This window comes from Anser anser, assembly GCF_964211835.1.
Source record: "Anser anser genome assembly, chromosome: 5".
In the NCBI taxonomy this organism is placed as follows: Eukaryota; Metazoa; Chordata; class Aves; order Anseriformes; family Anatidae; genus Anser; species Anser anser.
Genome location: NC_139725.1, coordinates 65,794,475 through 65,822,121, shown reverse-complemented (window position 1 = coordinate 65,822,121; position 27,647 = coordinate 65,794,475). Strand labels below are relative to the sequence as shown.

Genomic DNA, 27,647 nt, shown 5'->3' with positions numbered 1-27,647 from the left:
ACGCTACGGACTGATTGCATGTGCAACATCACTGACAATAGCAAGGAAATAAATAACTGAGCCAGCTTATAGTGTGCATCTTCTGGAAAGCAGGTTAGGGCGAGGAACAGAGGCAGAGCCGGTTGTTCTCTCTCCTGTGCGACACCCTGATAAAGCGGGGTTTGGCTGGTCCGGGCACGCAGCAGCCCGGTTGCACGGGCACTGCAGACCGCAGGTCAGTCCTGCGCCTCCGGCTGTCACTGGAATACTCACTTCTAGGAGGCCTCAGAAAGACCCAGCTGCTGCTATCTGGTGGGACGATTTTAGGAGGAGACGAGAGCCAGAAACCGGTGCTGTGGTATCCGGCCTGCCTACTGGCTGAGTCTGGTCCCCGTGCCTCTACCAGATTACTTTCTCCTTCTCCCATCTAACAATTTCCATTAGTTTCTGTTTCACCAGCCATAATACACATGTCTCATTACCCCTTTAAAAGTTTCTAAATAGTCATTTTAAGATGTTAAATTGGCAAAGGAGTACTAATCTCTCCTTGGATTTTGGTTTTTTAATGTTCCCTATTGTGGATCAATCTGGAACGCTGCATATGGCAATCCCCGTGTTAGATAATCATGGTTATTATTGTAAGTGTTCCCCAGAGAATCCTAACAACTGAAGTGGGCAATTACCTTATTTTAAATTTAATTAAAAAATGATCCACATAAGGAGAAAAGTTTTAATGTGATCAAAGGCTTCATTTCAATAAAAGCTACCGGCACGTTGGTAGAAGCGGTGATTGATGCCCGTAGCCTCCGACATCTATCGGAGCCGCGTGTGCATCTGCTGCTGGCAGCACGCGGCGTCAAGAAATGCTTCAGTGTGTGACAACATCCACCCGGCTCTTCCAAAAACTTGTGGGATCTCTCCGGAATTGGAGCTGTGCTTTTATTAAGAGTTCCCTACGAGGCAGTGACCGGGGGATTGCTGACGCCGAGGGTCAAAGCGCGGCTCTGCTTTTCAGGGGCAGCTTCCCCTGGGTACCGGAGGGAGACAGGGGCTGTGCGTACCTGTGGGGTAAGCCCTGCGTTGCTCCGAGCAGATCCGGGAGAAGTGCGGGGGCTCTCCCCAGCCTGCCGTTTGGGGCTGAGGAGCGTGAGACCGTCGCTGCTGTCTGAGGGGTGAGGGCACAGGCATGCCAGCTTTACTGGTAAAGCCCTTTTCAAGCTTTTTACAATTATTTTGTTAAAGAGAAATTCTATTTTCAGAATTTAGTTTGCATCATGGAGAGCAAGTTAATGCTGTGAGATTGAGTTTAATTATCGCTCCGGCAAATTACAGCAAAGTTCAGGGCGCCTGCTCTAATAGCCCTTCAGCGCTGGCTCGGCAATGCATTTGTGTGATAATGTGAAGGAAAGCCTGGGAATTATCTTATGTGCACGTAGCTTAAATGAACCCCAAATTAAAATGATGGGCGTATCGTGGCTCGAAATTATTGTTCTTGGCTGTTTAAATGACAAATTTGGAAGTGAGTTAAATATAATCTGGGCTCCTTTTGCCTCTGCCCTCAGCAGCCCAGTATTTTCCATCTTCTAAAAGACTGCTTCCACCAGCACTTAATGGAGCTGGAGGCAAAAGCACAATAAAACTCTATATACGAGAGAACATGATAAGTGAAGAAATGGATAATGGGGTGGTTAATGCTGTTAAATACCTTGTGCTTAATGTTGGCAGGTCATTGGTTTAGCCAATAAAAAGTTTTAAGTGGTTGCAGGTCTTGACTGTTAGCTTCCTCTAAAAATAATCCACTGAATGCACTGAAGTGTAAATCAGACTTCTAACAAATCGGTGGCGTGATTTATTGCCCCTTTCGTGTGGCTTTTTTGGAAACGTGTATTTTAAAATGCTACGTGGATCGTCAGGGCCGATCTGTTCTGCTGGAGCTGGGGCTGCGGGGGCAGAGAAGGAGCCCGGAGCAGGGTGCCTGCAGGCAGCTGCCGTCCTCGTCGCTCCTGGGGCGGGCAGCAGGAGGTGCGTGAGGGTGTGAGGAGCGGCTCGCACCCGGCTGCTTCTGCCCCAGCCGGGGGAACGGGCGAGGGGGCCTCTCGCCCCCATGCCCAGCGGTACTTTCTGTTGCAGCCGTGGAGCTGCAGGCACGGGCAGTTCCCCAGCACTGGCCTGCAAATTCAGACGCTGGGACGCGCTTTCCCCAGCCTGCTGCTCCTCCGCCCAGCTGGCTGCCAAGGTGCAGCCCGAAGGTGGGGTGGAGAGTGTCTGGGACGTGGGAGATGCGGGTGTCTGTGTACGCGAGGCCTGACAGCTGTAAAAGAGCACAACCACTTGGCACCTTGGAGAGAAAACGTCGGCTGCTGTTGAGAGACAGGTTCGCAGCCACGGGGCTCGCAGCGCTCTTTGCGGCGTGCTGAGCAGCTCCTGCGGCCTCTTCGGGAGAACTTCTTGGTAGGAGAGCAGGGAAAGAGAGCATGTGGGAGAGGGACGGCTTTGGCAGATGGAGGTGGCGAAGCCAACTCCAACTTGAAGCCAACTAGAAATTTGTCTGTGCCAGTTCTTCCCAGCCGTTATTTCTTCTTTTGAATTCAGCCAAAAAACATTAGGCAATTGCTATAAAAGTACTTAGGGAAAGAAATACTTCCAATACCGATGCAAAGCCTTTTTACATGTTATCCCATATCAAACATATTATACACTCAGCGTATTTGTCTTTGCTAGCTTAGAGCAGCAGAAAGCATGCTGTGCCACCTAGATTTAGATCTAAAGCACCTGGCCAGGAGAGAGGGCTTCCCCAGCAGGGAGCGCAGGAAGGCAGGGCGCTCCTGCCTCTGGCCTTGCTGCACCGGTGACACCTGTGAGCCCCCAGCTAGCCATCGGGCAGCAGTGCCACAAGCCGTGACACTTGTAAGCTCTGACCCGAAACAAAAAGGCACCCTGTATCCTATAGACCCTGCCACTGCTCTTTTCCCCGGGTGCCCTCCTCCCCGAAGGCACCCTGCCCAGCACCCAGCCTGCGGGCACGGGGCCCTGCTGGGGCTGCCGCTGGTTTTAAAGCAAGGGTTTGGACTCGGTGGTTTCAGTCGGGCTGAAATTCGATTTCAGGTTAGGCCCCGACAACCTTGCTTCCTGCACAGGAAACGTCCCGTTCTTGGGGGAATAGCCAACGTTATTTTCTGCGGTTTATAGGATAATGTAATTCTTCATGACTTTCACAAAGGGATGGTTTTGAAGTGCGGGGAAGCTGCTAGGATGTTACCAAATAATGGATTCCCGAGCTGATATCAGTGTTTTATTTGCAAATCCATTTGATAATAGCAAAGACAGGTAGCATCTAGTGATCTTGTTTTATTGTACACAACTTGTTTTATTGCTCATATTAGGAGGAAACCTATTCTATGGAGGCTTGTGTTTAGGTACCTGGGATGTACAATCACACCTCGAAAAGTATGTTGTTTCCAGCATTGATTTAAAAAAAAAATAAAAACCACTGCAAATCAGTGGAAGAAGACATCAACTTAGTGGGCCTTGAGGCGAGGTTATAAAATCAGAAAACTGATGTACTCCTTGGCTTTGATTCTCTGTCCCCATGACCCGGTTCATCTCTTGGGCGCTCACAGGCTCTGACCAGGTGTTCCCACATTGTGTCGGTTACTGGTACTGTCACCAACACATGCTGCTGTGTGTAAAGCCACTTACCTGTGTCACTGCGGAAGAAGCCAAGGATACTTCTGCCTGGGAAGGTAAAGCTTCTGGAGCTAATTGTTTTTCTGCCTTCAGCTGGGAAACTGCCTGCGTGCTCAGGTGTCAGGAGGAGGTGCTCTGCGGCGCTGATTTGTGGCAGGTCTGACAATTCCCTCTGTTGAGGCTGAGGATAATTTAGGATTGCAGGGCCAACTGGGGTTGGAGGAGCGTGGGGTCCTCACGTCCCCACTGCTGGCACAGCACGCATGGCTACCAGGACGTGATCCCCGGGCACGGCTCTTAGCATCTCCCACACCGAACCTGGGCTTAGCAGCAGGGTTTGCTCTTGAACTCCCGGGGAGCAGCATCCAGGACTTACAGGTAGCAGCTCCAAACAGCTGGAGTTCTTCAAAATTGTCTCAGTTTACAGCCGGGGTGAGTTTACTGGTAAGCAAGAAACTCCTTTTTCTATGAGAAACTAAAGATCAAGCTTGGCAGCAGGGCAGAGAGCAAGGCAGCCCCAGCTGACGGGATCAGATTGGGCCTGGGGACTGTTCAGCTGGCAGAGCAGACTGTATTATTATTTTTTTTTTTCCCAAAATGACTTGCATGGTTAATACAGAACATTGTTTCTCGCCTGCATTGAAAGAAAGGGAAAAGTTTATTGAAATATGGCCGACAATTTCCAAAATCAGTAAAATGGTGGCTAGTGTTAGCCTTTGTCTGCGCAACTGGTGAATTCACTGACCCAAAAGAACAAGCTTTGCTTGGTGCCAGAGGGGGAGTAAGGGTTGTGCTTGGCGAGGGGACAGGATGTGTCCTCACAGCATCCTTATCCAGGGCAACGGGTTGTCCTAAATGTCGTGTTCAGCTTTGCTCGCGTTGTTACAAAGCTCTGAGGAGCCTTCAGCGCAAGGTTTTGTAATGACCACGGCTGAGCGCCTTTGCGAAATCCGTGGAAGAATAAACAGCAAAGGAGGCATGAGAAAATAAAGAAGATAAAAGGTTGAAATACGGATTCGGAGGATTAAGCTAAACATGAAGTTAGAGCACTAAAATACTCTTCCGTGAGCAGATCCACACAACTACCGAGAGCACTTTAATTTATTCCCTCCAAACTCACGTCTTCGCTGGGCTCGGCTTTTGTGCACGCTCCCGTGCAGCCGAACAGCCGGGGCGCGGGGCCCGCGCTGCCCTCCCGCAGCACAGCCCTGCACGCCCTCTGCTACGAGGGAGGCAGCAGCAAGCTGCCCCGTGCCGACTTGGCACGTCCCAGGCTGTGCTGCTGCTGCTGCTCCCGGGCTGTGGCCGGCAGGCGAGCTGCTCCTGCCCTCTGAACGCCGGCAGTGCCCAGCGTGCCTGGGGCTGCCTCCGCGTCCAGGGCACGGGTGAAGCCTGCCCCTGCCCCTGCCCCTGTGCTAGCTCCTTCCCTCTGAAGCAGCCATTTCCGTACCCGTTGGGCTCGGGAGATGCAAAATTAATTATACTGCGCGCACGTTGTTTGCACAATGGGCTTTTGGAAAGGCTAAAGCCATCAATATGTGTCAAGTTTCAAAAACTGCTTTAAAAGCGTACTTGACTATTTTTTAAAGCTTAATTAAAATGTATATTTTCCTGGCATGCACTTCGCAGCGTGACCAAATGCTGCTTGGTCTTTGGACAGAAATATCTTTAAAGTGGCCGAGATGTTTATGTTTGAAAAATTGCTGCCGTGTGCAACAACTTTAGTACGCGGCGTAAAATTTTTATACCTAACGCGAGCGGCGCCTGCACGCTGCTGCGGGGGAAGTGGATTTATAATCGTCTCACCAAAGAGACGATCGCTCTGGGCCTGCCACACCGGTTACGCTGTGGCTGAATGACAAAAGCAAAAGAGGAGGGGTGGTAACTAATAACAATAACCAGAGGCACGGACAGCGAGCCTCAGCCCCCGGCCGTCCCTGCTCCGGGGGCTGCTCCTGCCTGGCCAGGCCGCTCTGCGCCTCGCCCTCTGCTTCTCCCGGGGGACAAGGCTCCCGAGGGGGCCCTGACCCAGCCGAGCAGACCTCTGAGCCCTCTCCCTGTCGCACGCTGCACCAAGGGACGCTTGTGTTCAAGACGAGTGATCGCGTGGTCTGCGCTGTGGTTCAAACGGGTGGGTTTTAGGGGCAAGTTCTTAGTTTTATTGTCAGGGAGCGTCGGATGGGAGCGCGTCTGCCCGCGTCTGCAGAGACCTGCAAGCTGCGGGTGCAGAAGGCACCTGCTGTGTCCGTGTCCCCGTGCCACGGTGGGGCAGCGAGGGTGCCCGATGCAGCACGCAGCTGTCCTGCCGGGGAAACACACGAGAAAGGTGGGAGGGGAATATCGTACAATAAGGGGCTGAAAGCTGAATAAAACAGAGCAAGGATGTCCGAGTTGCGGGTGTGAAGGACAGGAGGCAAGGTCTTGAAAGGGCCCAAGGAAATAAAAGCACTGCGGTTCTCGAGGGTGCAGACGTGCAGAGCTGTGATTCAGCAGGACTCTGCGCTTACACCAGCAGCTTGAGCAGGGGCTGCGCAGTCCCTGAAGCGTTGTGCTGAGCTGGGTGTGCGCGGCCCGTGCCTGTGCGGGCTGTGTGGCCGCAGCAGAGCTCGCCGCTAAGCCCCCAGAAGTGCTTCCTGGCCCCTTCCAGCTGATGCAGGCAGCCTCTGCGGGAAAACATGCAGAGAAATCTGATAAATGGAATTGTGCTAATGTGTTTGGAGAATAAAGTGAAATGAGAAGTGAAACCCAGCGGTCTCCACTTACAGCTATTTAAGCAAAGAACAAAATCTAATTAAGTAGTTTTAACAGGTACAATATAAAGGTGTGAAGTTTTGTTGAACACTTGGTTAACTATTCAATTAGTCTGTGGCTTTTGTGAGCGGGTATAATTCTAATTCATATGAGGATCAATTAAGTGATTCAGAAGACAAACGTAACAAAATTTTAATTCCAGGAATGGCGGAAGTTAAGTAATTATCATTTTATTATTCCAACCAGATAAATATTGCTTTAGAGATTTGGAAAGATTTTAGGATTTGCCATTAAAATAAGCTTTGCTTTCTCTGAAATTAATTTTTTCTGGGAAAATGGTAATTTATGAATTTAAATAAAACTGGCTTAAACAGCCAAGAATGGTCCTTTAGAAAAACCCAACCTCTCTTGTGTTTTACGGCATATTTCTGGTCGTTGAGGCGTTTATAACTGAGACACGTGCGCGGTGACCCCTCTGCCTTTCACGTAGGTGGGCTGGTGTTGGGCAGCGCCTTCCCCCCAGGGCTCCTTGTTCCGAAGGGAAGGCACACACGGCAGAACCGGGATCCTTGGCAGGAGCTTCTCCCCAGTACCTGCGCTCAGGAAACCCAGTTGTCATCAGGAAAGAGCTGGCACTTTGGGACAGACTGACCAGACAGTGCGATGCGGGGACACCTCCGCTGCTCGGAACTTTCAAAGCTGTAAGGGTTAAATCTTTCCTTTTTCAAGAAAAAAGCTGAATGACTGTCTTTTTTTTTTTTTTTCCCAAGACAAGATTTAACTGAAGGGCAGGAGAGATTTGGGGAAATAATCCACTTCTCCACAGAAGCTCCCTGTTTCACAACAAATCAACAGGGATTAAAAAATCCCTGTCACTTCAGTAAAACTTCTTGCATAGATTGCATTCATCCCACCAGCTTAGTTTGGACAGGAAGGATGAGCGCGACAAACACATTAACTGAGCTTTGCTTGGCCCTCAAGCAGAGCATCACGCTCCGAGGAACGCGCCCTGTCCTCGCCGTGGCAGGCAGGCCGCGCGCGAGCCTTCCCCACGCACAGCTACCGAGGTCTCCGGCAGCGAAGTGCCCAGGGAGAGCCCTCTGGAGATGCCGTGTTCCTGCCGCAGGCCCGGCCTGAGCGGGGGCACAGGGTAGGGCGATGGGTGGCGGTTCGAGGACTCCTCGTGCCCACAGTCCGGTCCCAGGAGCAGGAGCCTTTCCTGCCCTGACATTGCCCGACCATCGGCATCTCTGTGCCAGGTTCCTCCCTGCCCCGTGACCTTCTCCAGTCGCTGCCTTCCGTGACCACCAGCAGAAGGTGCTCTTCAGGCTGCCTGCAGCACCCAGTGCCGTGGTGAACCTGAAATACCAAGATGATACTGCTACCTGAATAAAGGTCGGAAGGCCTGTATCTCGCCCAGGTGGCAGGCTTGACTGCCACCAAGACTTGAAAGGGGATTTCACTGCTGTTCTGCTTCAGCCTGACAAATGTGAGACTCAGGCAAAGCAGCCTCCAGAACCACCTACCATTTAAAAGATGTTTGGATGTTGCAGAACTGCTGGGTCAGGAGAGTTTATTTTAAGTGCTGGAAATCTCAGGATTATGGGGGATGACATGGAACAGTTGGAGTGTTGCCACAGATCTAGACAAAGCCTAAAAGAGAAACAATCTACAGATGAAGAGCTACGTGCCCCAGGAAATAATGAAATAGTTCACAAACTCTTTAGTAAATGTTTCTGTATCATTGTTATTGTGGTTAATGGATCATTAAAAAGCAGTAAAATGCAATAGTAACGACGCTGCAATCCTTTATTGGGAATCAGCCTCCCTGCGAGGAGTGGCTGGGCTCTGTGCAGCTGGGTGCCGGCAGAGCTGCAGGGCCGGAGGCTGCCGGGGGTGTGCTTGGTCTGCGGAAGCCGTGCCCGCTAGGCTGGGCTGGGTGCTCCCTCTTCGGGCTTGGCAGAGGGAGGATGCGTGATGCCAAGGAGACTTCTCGGTGTGCCAGCCTTCTGCTTCCTGGGAGCTCGTTGGTCCCTCAGGAGAATGCACGAGCTGGCTCCGCGAGGTTAGCAGAGACCTCTGTAACACAAACAGTGTCTGCAAGTGCTGGTGGCGTGAGCTGCAGTGTACAGACAGGGATTTTTTTCTTTTTTCCTATTAGCTAGAAGTACTTGAAAGTTGCCTTCGTATTGTGTTGCAGCTAATACATTTTCCAGGCTGGTATACTCCGTAGCCAGGGGAAAATTAGATTCTTTAATGTGATCTCCCCACAATCACAGACAATTGAATTTGCTCCCTGCATGGAGCCCGATAACTTGTTTGTTGGTAAAGCACCTTTCCTGAAAGACATCCAGACGTGCTTTGAGGAAGTCAAGAAACAGAGAAATCACCTTTCCATTGATGGTTTATTCTAATCAACCTGGTTGTTAAAAATATGTGCCTTGTGTGATTTGAACACTTCTGGCTTTACCTTCAAGCAGCTGGTTCTTCACGTACTTCTCTTTGTTAAGCAGTAGAGGGTTTAATTACCTGACATTTCCATTCCGCGGTGGCAGTAATGCCTCCTACCCAAGGTACCTTGCAGCCTTCCCTCTGGGAGTCCCCAGTTATTGTGTGTTTAAATTGAGCTGTTGGAAATGGTTTCAGAAAACTGCTTTACTCACTGGCAGATGGTGGTTCATCAGGACGGTCCTCTTTGGAGAATGTCTATTGTCTCAAAATTATTTCTTGTGTGTTCCCGCAGAGCAGGGCTGCAGGAGAGGCTGTGGCACGCCGGCAGGACCTTCACCACAGCCTGCTGCGTTCCCTTGGCCGTGGCACAGGGGCTTGGGCTCATTATAGAATGGTAAGGGGTAGAGATCTTTATCCTCTGTAGATCTTTTCTGCACCTTGGCAGAGAAACTGCTTTGGGTATGCAGGTGTGACCTCTGTGTCTCATCCCAAGACATTTCCAAATGTCCCTAGAAGGCACAAGCCCGTCCCTTCTCACAGAAGGCAGGGGACATACATAGGTTTAGGGCCGCCTGGGACAGCCTGTGCTGAGAAGATGGCTGTATGGCACAGCATTGTTCTGCAAGCACAGAAACCATCTGCACCTTGTAGCAGAGCTTCGTGTATTTGCGTGCTGAAGTAAGCACCTGTGGCTTTGAAATGCAGGTGGAAGGGAATGCTACGGATGGTTTTACAGTGATAGTTCTAGATATTTCAAGGAGCAGTGGAGTTTCTGTGTTCTCCAACCCGCTGCTTGTAGTGCAGCGTGGCTGGTTCAGAGGTTAGGGGTGTGCGTGTCACACACACTGTGCACAGCTGTCCCCTGCTGTCCTGCCTGCTCATGCTTTCTTCTGTTCAGTGGGAGCTGCTAAATAGATTTTTCCCCTTCCCATCTGGAGCCACCTCATCGCTCCGTCCCCATCACTGTGCCCACGCAGGTGGGCTACGGTGCACAGAGTTTCTTGGGATCAGTGTTGGATGAACCTCAGCAGTTTGTGCCACTTCATCAGGGCGTACTGGGCTGCAGCTTGGCCAGGTGAGCACCGGAGCCCTTCCCCTGCCGGTGTATTTGTGTATTGAGGCTCCTCTGCTGTCACCCTGGGATTACTGGACTGGAACTGGTGCCAGGATCTTCTCGTACACTAACAGACACTGAGAGGCTCTGAGCTATAACACTGGTGGGGGGTGTTAAACTTTGAGACATTAATCTCTGAAGGCAGAATCCTGAAAGGAACTGGTTTACCAGGTTAGCTGGCGTGATTTTGAGAGATGGTTTTTCTGTTCAGTTCACTCAGACTGAGAAAATGCGCTTGCGGGTTCTCATTTCCACAGGTGACACAGTCGCTGCAGAGAAGCTCCCCAGCAGCCGCGGAGAAAACCAGACCCCAGAGAAGAGCTGGGACTTCTGGTTTATTTTCCTTCTGTCTCCTACTGGCGTTTCTGCCTGGCCGAGGGCTGTGCTGCAGGTGGCACTCGTGGTCCTCTGATAGCCAGGGCTCGGCCTGCTGCGGCCTGCTGTGGCACGGCCTGCTGCGGCCTGCTGCGGCCTGCTCGGGGCTGCGGCACCGCGCGGCCCAGGCCAGTGCACAGGGGCACAGCCTCTGCTTTGAAGGCTTTTGGCTTTTCTTCATGTTTTGTTCTCTGCAAATGCTCCAGTGCTAACAGCATCACTGGGGAAAAAAAAAAAAAAAAAAGTAAGCGTTTAAAATGGGTGCAGTGCTCCTTAATACGGTGTGTGGGAGAGCCGCGCTTGTTACTCAGAGAAATCAGCTGGAGTGCTGAGAAATTTCCTGGAGAGGTGAGAGGTTGCCATAGGAGCTGTGGAGGCCTGGCGAGGCTGTGCCATGCTTGCAGTCCCGCTGCAGCGTGCCCATCACCAGCCCCTCTGCCCTGCGGCCGGGCCTTGGGGCGCTCCCTGTCCCCGTGCTGACGTCCTGCACACCCGTTAACTTCTCAGTGGCGTTTGTGTTTTGCACATCGCCTCAGCTGTCACTGAGCAAGCTGCTGGCTTTTCCTCCCCTCCTGCTGTCCCCGACTGCACCTTAGCTGCGCCCTGCTGTCCTGGTGTCGCCGAGCACTTTGCCTCTGCCTGCGGCTCCTTCTTCCCCACACGGGTTCAGCGTGGGCATGGGGAGCTGCTTTTTGCTGCTGCTGGGCTGTCCCCTTGTGCTTTCTGGAGCAGGCTGCAGAGGCGGGGAGGACCTTTCCAGAGAAGGAATGCCTGCTCCAGCGTGGAGCAAGGCAGCTCAGCCAAGGGCAGTGTGAGGATCCTCTCTTGAGCTCGTCTCCATGATATCCACAGGACTTGCTGAAATGGCTGAAAGGCAGCCGGTCCTCACCTGGGGTTGGACACGAGCGCTGAAAGCTCCAGGCAGGAGTTCCACCTCTTGCCGTGGTGCAGTGCGATGAGGAAAGTCATGCATGGAGATGGGGCGCTTCTGTTTCTAGGGGAGGATTTACCCAAGCAAGAGCTCTTGAGACAGCAGGCTCCTGAAGCTTTCCTGATACTGAGTGCTGTCTCAGGTGCTGTCCAGCTTCTAATGCTTTGGGTTCAGACGAAAAGGAAGCAAAGAAATTGTTCATTAAAGGAAAAAGTTGTCCCAGGCCTGTTCCAGCAGCATGTAGAAGCCCTGAAGCATCAGATTAACGCATCCAACACAGACATCACAGTTAAGGCACCTTACAGCCTTTACCTGCTTTCTGAGTGCGTTGGACTCCTCAGGACCTGTGACCCAAGCTTGCATTTCTCTCCCTGGCATTTCCGCTGCCCTGTTGCGGAGCTGTGACCGTGGGCCTGCCGACGTGTCTCCCAGCTGTTTGATTCCCAGCTCCCTTCCCGCAGGGCCTGGGGGCTTTCTTGTCATTCACAGTCTAAATTAGCTCATGACTAATTTATATCCACATGAGTCCCAGTGTTGTACTTCTCCTCCCGGTACGTGCTCCCTCACTCAGCCTTCATTCACAGAAATGCGTTACATTTTTCCCAACCATGTCATCAGGCAACACAAGTCAAAGTGGGATAATCTTTCCTTAGGCAGCTTTTCCACCGTTTCCTGCCCAGCGGCCGGTGGGCAGAGCGCTCCCGGCAGCACCCAGGTGATCGCTCAGCGCAGACCTGGCCTCTGGCTGCTTCCAGTGGCAGTGCCCATCTCCCCGGGCAGGAGCCTGCGGTGCTGGGACCTGCTGGGCTGACACGGGCTGCGCTGGTGGAGCTGGTGGGTGCCTCCTCGTGGGCAGCCCGAATCACCCGTCTGCTCCCAGCCCAAATGCTTCCCAGGGACAGGATTAATTAACTGCGTTGTGGCCTGAGAGGCTAAATTGCAGGCAACAGCCCCATTTAAGAAATGCTCCAGTGGCAGCAAACAAACAAGTGAGTAACACGGCAGTGAAGGTTTATAGCAACTGGACATGATTTTCCTCTATTAATCTGAATATAGAACTAATCATAGTTTTATCGTGCTCTAATGGAAGAAACTGCCTTAACTAAGGCCCTTCTTGTTACCACACCGTTAGACCTTGGGCTGTAAGCCAATGAACCATCCCTTCGTTAATTGTGCTAACAACACTGGCGCTCAGCTGATGATTGCTCCTATAAAGGTATTCCAGCTCGTTCAGAGCAGCAGTCGAGCAGGACAGTGGCTGTGGTGTGTTTGAACACTTCTGCCTGGACTGAGGGAGAAAAATAAGTTATTCTTCCTGGCAACTCTCATCATTGCCATATCTTCCAGTCATCAGCATTCAGGACGTTCTCCTGGCACGTGATTTATAGTGCAGTTTTAGAGAGTAGGAACAGACTTGGCAGGCGCTATTCTTGGGGACATCTAGTGCCATATTAATAAATTCTAGGAGCCAGGGCAGCAAGAAAAACAAAATCTCTTTACGTTTGTGTAAATTTACTGGGCTGCATGATTGTCTCTGTGGCTGCTGGCTCTTGTAAGTGCCATAGGAAGGTAGAGAAAATGTGCTCACCGGGCTGCAGGGAGCTCACACCCTGATCTGGGCACCACAGCAGTCTTTCTGGGGTAGCACAGCGCTTTTCTTCCAGGTGGATAATGTCCGTCCCTGCCTCAGATGCTCATAATCACACGCAAAACCCCCGGCAAGGAGTTGATGGGGCTGCCTTTTCTTTGTAAAACAAAAATTGCCACTTTGAGGAAACAACTGCCTGAGTTTAATCCCGTGGGAGACGAATGGCTGTGAGGAATGGGCCATTTAAATAGTTTACTCTTCAGTTTCAGTTTCAGCATGTTCTGGGAGTTCATCACCTTGTTGTCTGCAGGAGGTTCATCTGCACAGGGAGCTTTCTCGGCTTTTATCTTCGCTTCAGCCATGGCTGTGCACTACCATGCAGCATCAGCAGAGCAGTTCTCCTGTCCGGGAGACCAGAAAGACAGGACCGAGGGCTTTGGCCCCTCTCCCAGCCCAAGTGGCAGATTTCTGAGCAGCCTGGCTGTGATCCCGTGACGAGGGTTCTCACCTGTCAGCGGTAGGTGGGAGGTAACTGAAAGCACACATAATGAGATGGTTTTGTCTAATACCAATATTGACACTTCTAATCATAAGTGGCAGCAAAGCCTGGTTTAACAGAGCTCTCTTGCTGTCCACTCTCTTTTCCTGCCACATTGGCTCCTGAAATCGGCTCTGACAGCTTGTTTTTCTCCCCAGCAATTAACCTTTCTGCACCCATCTCGGTGCGAACAGGCTCTGCTTCCGTGCTTGAACTTCGGTTGTTTTAAAGGATTTGAATTCAAAGTTCAGACCTGTGCAGAGAGGGTTTCTCACGAGGTTAGGTTTGAGAGTTTGCATCCAAATTCCAAATTCAGATTCATCTGGGAATGTGTAAATCCAAACGTCTGTCCCCGGTCTCCAGAAGGACGAATATATTCCAAAGGCAGCAGCAAACATTGTAAAGAGCAGCACGCCCTCCAAGGCAGGGAGCCGGGAGCTGCCACAGCATCATAAATCTCTCAGGGCTGCAGCATTATAGCTGGTATTATCCACGCAGAGGAACAGCCTGTGCTCTCCTATAGCCGTCCGAGCCCACTGATCGTGTGCACAGTGCCCTGTGGTGACATTTATGTTCTGGGTGTCTATAAAAGCCAAGTAAACACAATTTTTATGGTGCCAGAATTAATGTGTCGTCAGTGATACTGTTGTACTTAGCAACAATTATAACATTTAGCGTCTTCCTCAGTCTTAGCAGGGTTAATGCACGTTCATATCTGAGGAAAGCAGGCTTGAATGGAAGACAAGTAAGAAAACACATGATTTGGGCTTGAAGAGTTAAAAAGGGCAAATACAAGAGTTAATAGGGCACTCCTGAATGTGGAGAATGGATGCGAGGTCTACCACGAACAGGCTGGCTTTTGTAAGATGTTCTGCGTGATGGCGATGGGGTTCTTTCATGGGTCTCACGAGTGTGTTCATCTACAGTATTCAGTGCCATGTGGGGAAGGAAATAATGTGGCAGAAGCTTACAGGAACCCCAGATTTCAGGCCGTACCTACCACTCTCTGGCCCACCGGACCAGGATCCTGCTCTGTCGTATTGAAATATCACTGCACAAAGACATTACGAGTTGTGATGGGCTTGAAAACACAGGATTTGCCATACAAAGAATCACATATGCACAGAGTAAAACATGGGTAAATGTAAGCTCTAAGAACGCACTGTTTTTCTGTATGGCTTTTCTCTCTAGACAAGTATTTTTCTTGATCTGAACACGTGCAGATTTTGACTGCAGAGCCCGAGGAGCCACATGGCAGATCCTGCAGCGCTCCCGGTGACAGCTCAGCCTCCCGGGGGAGCTCAGCTCAGCGCTTCCCTGAGCCAGGAGGGGGCCGATGGGGAAGGTCCCTGGGAGACAGGGGGAGGCCATGCATGGTGCGGGCACCCGGCTCCTACCAGGGGGTGTGCTGGGGCTTCGTGGGAGGCTGCAGGCTGCTGAGCCACCACGTAGGGAAAATTCACCACCGATTCCTACAGCCAAAGCACATGCACGTATTCAGAGCGATGGCACGTTGCAAAGAGTTGACAGATTAGTAATTTGCACGTTGAACACTCGGGCCCTGGCTTTGGTTTGGCTTTTGTTGGGGGTGTGTCCACTGAAAAGTTTGCCTTCCCCCAGGTACTTTTGCTCTCTTGTTCTAATGTGCATAAATAGGCTTTAAAAAGTTTATTAGTAGAAGGTCCTGATCCCCCTCGTACCAGACTGGGAGCAAGATATCATTACGCCTTGCTCGGCAGAGTTTTGCACCGGCAGCTGTGCGCGCTTCAGTTCTGTTCAGGTTCGCCTCTTGCTGAGTCGTGCACGGTGCTGCAGGCAGCCAGCACGCGTGCTTTCAGCTGGTAAATCCAGCTGGAAAAAAGGTAAATCCTCAAGTTTCCCCCAGCCTGGAGGCAAAATGACCAAACTTCCTATATTCATCTATTATGGGCCCTGCTCTCAGCAGATCGAAGTGCCAAAATTTAGGAGTTTGGCCAGCTTTTTGTGCCCTGACGATCGGTTCTGCGTTAACCAGGCAGCCGCTCCGGTGCCTCCGCATGCCGCGAGGCTCAGCCTCCCGCAGGAGGCCCCAGCGGTGCCCTCTGAGCACAGGGCTGCTGCTGGCGGGCCGGGGGCACGGTGGGCTGCCCAGGGCTGCTCCAGCACGGCCGTCAGGGTTTGGGCCCCGTCACAAATCAGGAGACAGACAAATTCCAAATGGTGCTGTCTTTATAAACATCACAAGCAGCTCCTCTGATCATGAACCTGGTTTCTGTTCAGCCGTTGCCTCTCACAGCCAAAATTACCTTGCAGCTAATCAAAGTCACAGAGAGAATACTGAAACCGGAACCCACCAGATACCACGTTTTTAGGAGGATACCTAGAGTAAATCGGATTACATTTTCTAAGATTAGTTTTGGCAATGGACCCCGCATTTCTGAATCCATCCTGTGGGCTGGAGCCAGGATACGTACTGAGCAGAGGCTGCATTATCTTACTCTTCTCTTGAAGGTCAGTAATACATTAGCAAGTGTGCTCTTCTGAAAATAGGCTTTAATTTTCCCCTTTCAACCTTTTGATTGGTTTGACATTTAAAAGGGTAGAAGGTAATTGGGAGGTTTATTATATATTTCTGTTAAGTACAAGATGAGAACATTTAAATACCTTGGGTAGAAAGTGCACGCAAGAAAACAGACAGCTTGCTAGCGAAGAAGGAGACAGCAACCTTTTTCCCTACCCCAAATAAAGAAAAGCTGTATATGATTGACAGTAAACTGTAGTCAACAAAGGAAAAAATGAATCATAATGTATGAAGATTTTTTTTTCTCTGTTGACTGTAGTTTGCTGTCAATCACTTGCTGTTTCTTCTTATTTTAGGCCGGGAAGTGATGATGGGCTTTCTTACTACATATTCTGTCCATCTTGTGCAGTGTTCTTGTAACCTAAAGATTTCTTGTTTTGTTTTGATCTTGCAGTTAAAAGAAACCCATGACAAATGCCTTCCTGTTATATCCGAAACTTCTGAATATCCATAAATTAATGAGAGCTTGAAAGAGAAATAGGAGAACCTAGATTTCATAATTCCTGTTTGCATGCCTCAATAGTTTTGTTTAGTTGTATAAGTTAAAATTCAAGTTATGATTACAGATGGATGAGAAAAAAAACTCTAAAGATCTTTCGTTGAACTTTAGGAAATAAAGTGCCAGGAGTTTGAAACTTCCCCACCTGATGTGTATGTTGCGGATGTCCCACGTTGTCAAGAGGGGGAGCAAGTAATGTGGCTTTGGCGTAGATACTTGAATTTTGAGGGCGCTCCTGGGTGTAAGCCAGTCTGCACAGAGTGAATGAGTTGCTGGTAGGTAATGGATCAGGATAAAAAAGTAGATTTTTAACCAAGCTCATGATACATGGTCCATTTTCGTGAACCTCTTGAACCTCCTCTGACCCTTGGCAACATTGGTGGCTGCTCCCATTTAAACACAGAGCATAAATGGCATCTGCAGCCCAGCACAGGATGGAGCAGCAGTCCCTACACTTTACCGGGCCATCAGAAGCAGCACCGTGTAGACGACATTGCTCCTGGCAATGCCAGATTTTGTCCTCTCAGTATGAAGAAGCCAGACACTGAAAGCAGCGTTGGGTGTCTCTCGCTGACAGCCCCATGGATCAGGCGTGGGGACTACTGAGGGAGAAAATACTTGGATTGAAGAGGCTTGTCCTGATCTCCAGAAGTCTATTAAAGTCATCCCTGCCGAGAGTTACCCTGGGCTCTCTGCGTCTAAAGGCAAGTGCCACCCGTCCTGCTGGCTCGGAGCCGGGGCAGCCACGCTCGGGTAGACCCAGCTCCAAGGGAGATGGTGGTGGTGGGTGAGGGCCTGGGAGGATTTCTTGACGGTCAAGTAGAAAATGTTTCTTAAATTCTTTTTATGTAAACTCTGTTCAGTCTTGGATCAGTCATTTATCTGGCCGTGTTCCTGCCTCCTTTTCTATCCTGCAACACTCTCCAGCTAAACTCCCTCAGGGCTGCTTGCAGAGTCCCTCGGCTGACTTTCGCAATGCCATTTGCAGGTCAGGGAGATTATGCTTTAAGGCCCTTTGACAAGTCCCTTGCCATGCATGTGCCTTCCGCAGAGCTGTTGCAAGCCAGCAGAGTGATCTCATGCTGTTCTTTGCTCTTTTTGATGTCGTTGCTTGGAGGTAGTGCTCTTTCAAGCACTGACCTTCACTGCTGGAGCTGGAGCTCTGAACCTGCCAGCCCATTCCCCGAGGATGCCATGAGCTGTGCCGACTGTGTCCCGCACACGCAGCCCGCACCGGCTGCCTCTCTCGACTGTGGTCCTGAGTGCTGCGGCTCGTTGATGCCAGCTGCTGAGCAGAGCGTGGTGATCTCAGCCGCCCTGCTCGAGTCCGCAGCCCTATCCTTTGGAGCTGTTCTTGGCAGTGGGGAGACCCTCATTAGTTTCATCTTGATTGTCTTGAAGTTTGGCTTCTCTGACACTGCTTCTTGACTCCTGCTAATCTGCTTTCTTCGCGTGCTTGTCAGAGTGCTCCAGGTCTCACAGCCCCATCCTTCATTGTCCTCTGGTATCCATCCATCCGCCGTGCCTGCCATCGCTGCGACAATACACGGGGCGATAAAAGTAAGTAATGGCATGAGTCATGAATTAGCAATATTAAATAGCAATGAATTGTGAAATGCTCCGTACGGTTTTATAAACACAAAGCACATGTTTCCGGCTCCCCGTGTGACTTCTGCAGCCCGTCATACCTGCTGGCTGCTGTTAGCCTCAGTTCAGAGGCGTCCGACAGGCGACCTGCGGGGAGGGCAGGTGGCACGAGTGGTAGGGAAGAGAGGCAATAGGAAAAAGCCGACCTAGGGAAAAGCAGAGTAAAGCTGTAGGTTTCTTTAGGGTATTGGGAAGTTCTTAAAAGAACCAAGTGCATTGCTGGAGCAGATGATTTCTGATGTGGTCTGAGATGGCTTTACTTCTGAATATACAATCCAAAACCAGGAATAGAGTCATGCTTGGTAAACCTTTTCGCCTTCCCTCGTTTTGTATTCTTCCACCTGGCAAATGCTTTCAGATGAAAAGAAAAACAGAGCTGTGAATCAAGTCCCAAGCAAACATCGCTCATTGTTTGTCGTACAAAGTTATACCACACATTTCAGGAGCATTTTTTTTTTTAAGTTATTATGACAGATCTTTTACTGACCAAAAAGATTTTATCAAATGCAGAGTCTGTCAGAAAGCTACAAGTCCTGCTTAATGCAGCCAGTGCTCCCTGGTAACCCTGACACCTCTTCCTCGAGTGGTTTTCTTCATTTCTGAAAAGGAATTTTCTACAGAGTGCTGCATTTTTTGGTTTCCATTGGGTTGGGTTTGCAAAAGAGCCGTGAGCAGGTCCTGGCACGCTCTCTTGCACGCTTACTGCATCCGTTCGTGCAGCGTGAGGTGTGGGGGCAATTAGCCACCCAGCCTTCCCGGGTAACGAGGGGAATTTTTAAAGGTAACCCATGCTCCCGGAGGAGTCAGGAAGTGCAAACAGAGCATCCTTTCTGCTAAGCTCAGCCCGTAGCTTAAATGAATGATTTTGTTGTACGACAGTGGGACTTGGAGGTAGTCAAGTGCTGCAAAACGAGGTGTGACGGTTTGCTCGATTTCCAAATTGCCCTAGAGCTTGACCTCGTCCGCAGCATCTTTCGTTCACTGCTCGTGTTTCGGAGTGGCAGAGGAGGGTACCGCAGGAGAGGGCCGCGAAGCGCTTGGTTACTCGCGGAGCTCCGCGCTGAAGCTGGGGTTTGAAAGACAGCTTCAGTTCCCGGCTGTTCAGGTGCGAGCCCTGTCTTTTTGTGTGACGCTTAGCTCTGTGCCGTTTGGTCCGGTTTGTCTGCCAATTTTTTTTAAAAAAGATTGATTTTGTTCTGTGTACAAGGTGACGTATTAATGCTCACTTACTGGTGAGTCTTGCTTGTAAAGGAGTCTGTGTTAAAGGGTTTGTGCTAGCTGGAAACACTGGGAGCTTAATTGTCATAAAGGGAAAAGGGTTCTTTTGAAGTGAAGAGAGAAGATTATAGAAGGCACCAGCAACTTCGAGCGATTGTTGTTTTGCGAGTTTTAACCTTCAGAAGATGATTTGAGAGCTTCTATCTTAATAAATAGGCATCTGCTGTGGAAAGAAATGTAGAAATAGCTATTGCTATTATTCAGAGCTGCTCCTCGGGGCCAGTGGTGCCAGGTAAATTGGAAAAAAACACAGGAAAAATCAGGACTGTGTAAGGTAAAGTCTGTGCTAGGCTCCTGTAGACTTCATTGGCGCCAGGACCGGCCAGCCGTGCTTTGTGTTACTCTGGGCTTTAGTTCAGTTGCTGGTGAGCTCTGCTCAGGCTGCAGAGAGAGACCGGGGCCGTGACTGTGGTGGGGACATGCCCTGCCTGGTGGCAGAGAACACCTGCAGCCTGACCCGTATGCAGCCATCCGTCGTCCCAGCTGCCCCACATCGTTGGCCTCACTTGGACCTCCGTCCTCTTCCCCCCGTTTGCCTTCCATCGTGTTTTAATGCTCGTGGTGAGAAATGTCTCATCTCACTTCCCTCCAGGGACTGCTTCTGGGGTGATGCCCAGGGCAGACTGTCCGGTACAAGCCTGCAAGGATTAACTAGTTTGGGAAAAAGTACGGGTGGCCAGCCTCCCCGCAGTAAAGTAGAAATAGGAATCTTGATGGGATGATGTAGAACATTTTTGTTGGTACTTGCAGTGCGACAGGAGCCCGGCTCTTTGCAGTAGCCGCCCGGTGAGCCGAGGGCCCAAAGCCTCACCCAAACAGCAGCAGCTTGCATTGGAAGTTAAATGCTGTGAATCTTTCCCTTCTTCCCTTCTGGGAAAGCAAGCAGGAGTGTGGGCAAATCCCACTGACAGGTAATAAAATTTTCTTCTTCATTTTGACAAAACAATCTACAGGAATGTTCAACTCAGTCGCTCCTATCCCCGGCTGCGGGCTCTGTTCCAGGAGTACCACCAAGGCGGGCTTCCCCGCTGCCCTGCACCAGTACGGCTGGCGGGGATCCCTTGCGCTGCACCCCCACAACATCCCCGGGAAGCTGCGGCCCCGAGTTACGGCTGTGTGACAGCGGATGGTTTCTCTGGGACACTGCTGGCACGGCTGTGGCTGGGCAGGGGGGGCCGTGCGGCAGGACGGACTGCGGGATCGCGCCGCCAAGGAGTTGGTGGCACCTCCTCACACTGCCTGGAATTCTGCACCGCGTGCTGGTGGACTGATAAAACCAGACAAAATGAATCAGGCAGTGATTGGTTTCATATCCGCTCCCAGTGGAAACAAGGTTAATAAATTAAACATCGCAGTCTGTTAGATTTCTCTCTTACAGTACATTACTTATTGAAATCACTTACACAGGCAGGCTAGGTCTTGGATTTTTGTACATATGCCAGCTTTTCACTTGCAAATATTGGAAGCGTCAGCTGTGGGCACCAGGGCTGTCACACCACGGTGTGATGGAGGCTGTGAGCCACGGCCCCACGGTGTGAACGTGGACAGAGGGCTCCTGGAGGTGCTGCCAGGTCAGCTGTCATCCACTGCTCCGTCTCCTGCACTGGGTCTTGCAAGCATCCTGCTGGCACGGTGCTGCCTTCTCCTCTGGTCCTGATGTCTCCATCCCTGAAGGCTGATCCCCCCGTGGGGAGATGGTTGCCCGGTTTTGTTGGGTTGAGAAGAGCAATCAGTTCATCCAGGCAATCGCCGTGCTCTTGGCATCTGGCATGCGTGCTGTTTAAAATCATAAGACAAAACAAGCGCTGCCTTCTCTTCTTTCAGGTGTTCGGCATCCCACTGGGGACCCTTCTGTGTCCCACGTAGTCCTCAGTGCTCCCTTAATTTAAAAGGATTGAAGGGGCACAAGGTCTTGTGCCAGGTCTCAGGTCCAAAGCCGGCTGAACTCACTGGGACTTGACATTGAGCAGATTATTTTTTTAATTTCACCCCTGTGTGATACAGAGGTCGCTCTTGTGCTGCCTCTGCCCATAGATGTCCTCAGGAGCAAGGAGGAGTTCTGAGCTCTCCGTAATGATTGGAGTACGATGGAAGAGCTCCCATTTCAGGAACAGGTAAATTCAATCGTATGCGATTCAAAACTTTCCAGATAAATCCACTCAGTCACTGGGTGCTTTCCTCCTAGGATGGCCAACGTGCTGAGGGATTTGCTGGCGGAGGAGCGCTCCCCAGCTCTGCAGAGCAGGCTGACACCCGGGCTGGCTGCTCGCGTAACGCTGCAGCACGGGACCTTGCAGGAGAGCTGTACTCCTGCAGTTTGCCCGAGGCAACGGGCCTGAGCAGGCCTGCGGGGTGAGCTCTGTGGGACCGAGTCTGCAGAGCTCCCTCTCCGGGCCCCTGCCACCCGACCACGATCGGCCGGCTCGGAGGGCGTCCCACGGGGTTCAACGTTGCACGTTGCCACAGCGTGGCCGTGCGCCCGGCTGCTCCTCAAGGGCAGCCTCTGCTCAACTGAAGTTGGGAGGAGGGAGCAAAACGTCCTCGTCCAGACCCCCAGGGGAGGAAAGTTGCTCGGAGCGGCTCTCGCCTCACCTGCAGGCAGCCGCGCACCCGGCTGGCAGGCGGGAAGCAGTGCTCTTTGTGGGGTCTGGACGCGTCGGGTAAATGCCCTGCCAGGTCTGGAGTGCCATGGTGCACGGGACGATGGTTCCTGCACAGGTAACCAACGGGTGTGTAGTCCAGCCTGTGCTCCTGATATTACCATCCCAGCCATAATGGCAGCGTTAATGTTTCAGCTAACTTAGCAGACGTTCACAGTTGCTATTTTATTCTCCTTCTCATCTGAATAATATTGCCTTACTTTTTATGAATGCCAGTGAGCGCGGTGACGGCTCTGAGATCAGGCATTTTGTGAATACGTAAAAACGTGCAGGCTGTGGAACATTTACCACTTTGTGGGTTTTGTGGTTGGTGTTTTTTACTGGTTTGTTTAACTATAAAACCAGTCTCATATCTCATGGCAAAAGTCTGGGAATTGTCGGGGTTATCGGGGTTTCTCTGGAGCAAACGGGAAGTTTGCAGTCTCTGAGTTAGGCCAAGGTTCCTGTGTTGCCTGCAGCTGTGAGGTTTCTGTGTTACCAGTTCAGACAAAGGTTATTGTGGAGCCAGTCAAGGTAATTTGGAGGCTACTTGGTCATCAATAGGATTTTTTTTCCCCTTAGTTTAATAGGAGAGAAGCCTGAGAACCAATCGGGTGTTGCACTGAACTGCAGTGGAACCCAGCGAACGGCAAGAACTGTGTGGTGGAGCTGGTAAGTCTGGGCAGGAGCTGCTCCAGCAGTCACACACCAGCGGGGGAGTCGCGCTGTTGGTCCCTTCAAGTCAGTTTGCACCAGGCCTGTCTGGAGTCGGCTTCCCCATTTTTTGGCTCAACAGGCGAGTGGTCCATCTCTCTAGCCAAAAGAAAAATCAGTACCCTAGCGTGTTCTCTGAAGAGATTTGTTTGAATTCAAAAATTGAAAGGCAGAAGTGGCCAAAAATCCTCATACAGAAGTCCTGAAAGTGCAGAGGCCCCCAAGCCACCCAGCAGCTCCCTTGCTCTGCTTTGTTTGGGGTGAAAAACTCTCAAGTGGGTTGTAGCAGTGCTGTAAGAGTAGAACTGCTCCCATGTGAGCATCCTTCGCCTGTGACCCAGGGCGTGATTAGCCTGGACGGACAGCGGGGAGGATGTGGATGCCTGTGTGCTCCTTGCAGTCATCAATTTTGTGGCTTCCCGATGCACAGAACCCACGCAGCAGACCCCAGGGCCCTCCAGCCCGGCAGAGCACCCCACGTGCCATGCAACAAAGTCCCCCTTCGTCTGGTGGCCTCTCCTCTTCCCCCGACTCGCTGCATGGGGCGCCGCAGTCTGGGCGCTGTGCTCAGGACCTTACATGATCCAGTTCTTGGTGTCTGGATGTTCCCGGGTCCTCCACCACTTCTGGCCCTCTGTGCTAGTGAGAGGTTCTGTGAGTGTGCTCTGGCAACCTCAGACCATTCAGACTAGCGCCCAGGAGGATTCGATAGCCCACGCTGGCGGTGCTGATGGATTAAAGCAAATAGCGGTGTGTGCTCTGAGCATCTCGGTGTCACAGCTTCCTCGCAGCAAGGGTCCTGATGTTCACACAACTCCGAAGGCAAGCGCGGCCAGATTTATTTACATAACCTAGGTGACACAGTGAAATGTCTCTCTTCACAACCAATTCGTTTTGGAGTTTAGTTTATTACTTGGTTTTCAGTGGCGCATCAGAACCTCATTTTTAACCTGTTTCTGCTGTATCCTTCCTTGCTGCAGCATCTCAGCCGCGCTGGTTTCTCGCTGTTGTTTTCAGCTGTACCTGCCTGGTGCAGGCAGCAAATGCTGCTGTCATGGGCTGGGTTAGCGCCGCAACAGTGGCCATTTTACACCTCTAATAGCTGTGGAAATGCTCATGAAATACTTCCAGGAGTCATGATCTGCAAATGCTCATTGAGAGGCCAAAACACAGACCCTGGGGCAGGACGGTGAAGCTGGAAGTCTCCGGGCAGAGCTGCCTCCGCGAGCCTGGGCTTCGCTTCCTTGCCCTTCAGGGGTGAGGCTTCAGAGCTTCGCGACTCCAAAGTCAGCTTTGATTTTGGGGAGTGGGGAAATGGAAGGGGGCTGGGATGGACGGGAGGGAGGGTGCCCCTCTTCCTGCCTCGTGCTGTGAAGGCTGAAGTGCTGGCTGTGAGTTATGTTCTTTCCTTCCTCATTAAAAAGGCGGCGTGGTGGCGGTGCTGCTGCTCCCTGCTTCTAAGTCTTTAGCGCTCAGGAAGCTCAGTGATGGATGAGGACCCCGCTGCTCCAGTTCTGTACAAATAACGAAAATGGCAATCCGTTTTGGGGAAGATCTTCAGTCTCAGTGTAAAATAGCAAACAGGATGGAGGAGGAAAAGAACGAGATGAAGGAGCGGTGCTCTGCGCTGCACCAGGACTTGGTTCTCGGGTACTGAGGGTTGCCCAGGGTCAGTTTTTCCAACAAATGAGAGCTAATCCGCAGCTCGACTGCTGGCACATCGCTCCAGGGCCTGGCTTGCAGTCCCGTGTCCCAGCCCCATGGAACCAGCCCCATCAACCTCAGGTCCTCCGTCCTCACCCCGCTGCAGGTGCCCTGTTACGGGGCGGGAGGGTCTCCACGAACACCGCTTCTCTCTTCTGGTCTTTCTCAGCTGCCGAGGGACGGTCCTGATGCATGCGGCTTTCGAAATCCGGCGCCGCGCTGTGCAGGGTGGCTCCTTGGGAAGCAGCGGGGCTGTGTTGGGGCGTGCCCTGGGGCAGGGATGCCCGCAGGCAGTGTGCTACCGACAGCACTGCAGAGGCGGCGGTGGTGCGGGCGCCCTCGCCCTCTGCCCACGGATAACAACGTTGAGCTGCTCAGGCTCCAAAGGTGTCTGGGCACAAGGTCCTTTGGCTGATGAACTGAAGGGCAGGTGTACACCAAGGGGTTAATTCACGAATCTGCTGCTGGTAGGAAACGCTTTAAATAAAGGGAAATAATTTATACTGGGGAAACCAGCGTCCTCTTATCTTACCCTGAGAGTACCTCTCTTTTCTTTTCTTCCTTTGAGTACCTACAGAAACAGCCATACAGTTAGTACTCTTGTACAGCCTTGTTTGATCTGTGATGTGAGTTAATATTAATACATGTGGATTTGGCATTTTGCTTTAAAATCATTGTACATTCAAAAGGTTAGTTGTTGCTTCTGTCTGCGATTTCAGTGACAGATTTAAAAATTCATTGCATAGGATTGCCTGGAAAGAGGCACGCCTGCCTAGCTGCTTCTTCAGAGACTTCAAAGAAGCGTTGCTCTTTTTAATGGAGGAACACTAACTTTCTTCTGACCCTTGTGGCTTTGTCACTGTTTTAGGGCTTTATTATTGAAAAATAAATATATTCTGTCTCTTCACTAAAAAGCTTTCACTTGCTTTCCTGGGAAGTTTTCCCTCTTAACACGTCTTTTTGAGGAATTTGACAGCTGAAGATTTTTTGGAAGCAGATTTAAAACCTAGTGCTCCCTTGCTGGGAATAACCTCCTGAAGTGCTGGAAACAGGAGGAGGTGGAATTAATAATTAATTCCCTTCCATCCTGCCCTTTGGAGGTGAGGCGAGGCGAGGGAGCGGGAGCCACCTTGGTTTAGTCTTTGTATTCAGTTCTTTGGCACCAAGGCGAAACTCGGGATAGCTTTCACCATTTTGTTCAGCATTATTTGGTTTCTAGTCTACCATGGGAAGCAAGAAGAAGAGATTAAATCCTGGAAAATGGCGGGCAACGAACCCTCCCCGCTGGAGGAGAACAGCGCAGAGCAACGGGGTCTGCTCGGCCCTCGCTGCGAGCGCTGCGGCTCCGCGTCTGCTTTCTGCCTCCTGCCCGGCTGCTCTCTGGGAATGGCCATGAATTTAAGAAAAAGCAGGGTATGACCTCTTACAGGAGCGGATGCTTACAGAAGTGATCGCGTGAGCAGCCAAAGTGGCTGCCCAAGGCCGTGGACGAAGAACGTCGCCGGGCTCAGCGTTACTGGAGGGAAACGTCCCGGGCTGCTGGTCCCTGGGCTCGGCAGCGCGGTGCTGGCCCCGTCCCGTCCCTGGTGGATCCCCCTCAGGTCTCTTGGCCAGCTGCCTCTAGCCAGGGCATCTTCCCCATCCGCTTCTGTGCCGTGGGACAAGGAGAATGTGCCTGCATTCCTCCTAAATACAGCGAGAATGATCCCGTTGCACAGTTACAGCTCCTGCCCTGCTCTCAGAGTACGAGGTGCTGTTGCACGTTCCCACGGCGGGCTGATGAACACGCTGCAGCCCAGTGACACGGGAGGAACTTGCACAATCAGCTCTGTCTGCTGGCAGGCTGCGCGTTGCACTAAGAGGGAGGGGTTCTGGATTGCCTTTGAGGCTTGGTGTTTAAGGTGGGAAGAGCTGGCCCTAGACAGCGTGCTTCATGCAGGACCCACAGGGGACCAGGCGCTCTAGCTTTTGCCCCGGGTGAGCAGATGTCCCTGCAGTGCTGTCTCCAGCAGCCCTCACAGCAGAGGTGCTTGGGGCAGCTACTCAGCACCTTTTGTCGCCACAAGACTTGCAGAGTTACATCGAGATAACCCCCTCGGCTTTCTTTATTCCAGTGACAGCAAAACCTTGCTTCCCCCTGCACCGTGCCAGTCACTGCCCGGGTGGCATCCCAAACCCCGTCACCTTCATCTGCAGCCCCTGGCACATCTGGCAACAAGCATCCCCTGCCGTACTGAACTATTTATAGTGCTAATCTTCCGCGCTTTTAGCACAAATCGGCTATATCTTCCTTTTTCAGTGTGGTCACCGTGCGTGCATGCCGATGAGCCGGGGGGACCAGCGCCGCGGGGCATATCTCAGGCTTTGGCACCTGCTGCTCCCTGCCCCGAGCAGCCTGCCTCGTGTTCTTCCTCTCAGAATCACGCATCTTCTCCTCTGAATACTGCTCCGAGGTTATATTTTTGTCATGAAAATACAGGTCTGAAATTAGTTTTCATCTTTTTCACAGAAAGTTTTCTACCTGACAGCACTTCACCTTTGGTTATCGGCGTGCAGCTCTGCTCCGCACCACCACTGACTTGCTCTTCATGCGAGAGGGCCTCAGAGGGGCTGCAATGAAATCTTTTCTTTTTTTTCATTAATGAATTAGTAAAATATCCTGAAGGCTCTCCCAGAGCACTTATTGAGGATGGATATATCCAGGCACGTCACCTTTCCTCATAGCTATCTACACCTGTGGAAACCAGCTAAAGCTTCAGCAGAATTGGATGGGAAAAGCAATGGGAGAGGCTTGTAGTGCAGCCTCAGCTCTCCAGACTGGGCCTGACAGATGAATGTTAATGAGTAAATTAGTTAAGGAGCTGACCTCAGCCTCATTTAGGCACTTACTGTGAATTTTGATGTCTAATTTCAGTTTCTCCAGTATCAAGTGCTAGTTGCTAAGGGCTTTTTTCAGGAGGTGTTGAATTTCCCAGGGATTTACTTGCTTCAGGAATTCAATTGGTCATTTTGATTCTTTGTAGTGTTTAATTGATGCCTGAAAACCCCGGGGAATTCTGCTTTGTGAAACTAGATTTATTCATTAAATTATTTACTTACATTAAATAAAGAAGCTCAAGTGTCTGCCTGACAGCCATTTTGCTCTGCGATTTTTCTCCAGCAGGGATTTCACTTGCCAGCAGGAGCGTTATC

At 51.2% G+C, this 27,647-nt stretch overlaps 2 long non-coding RNA genes across 8 annotated transcripts in view; both read left to right on the top strand.

Annotated features, from left to right (window-relative positions):
• Positions 1 to 27,647, top strand: part of LOC310901025 — a 315,297-nt gene that overhangs the window by 46,457 nt on the left and 241,193 nt on the right. The gene's annotated exons all lie outside the window — the stretch shown is intronic.
• Positions 71 to 27,090, top strand: LOC310901026. The gene is made up of 2 exons (XR_014585540.1): positions 71 to 4,110; positions 22,620 to 27,090. It is a non-coding gene; the product is annotated as an uncharacterized lncRNA (long non-coding RNA).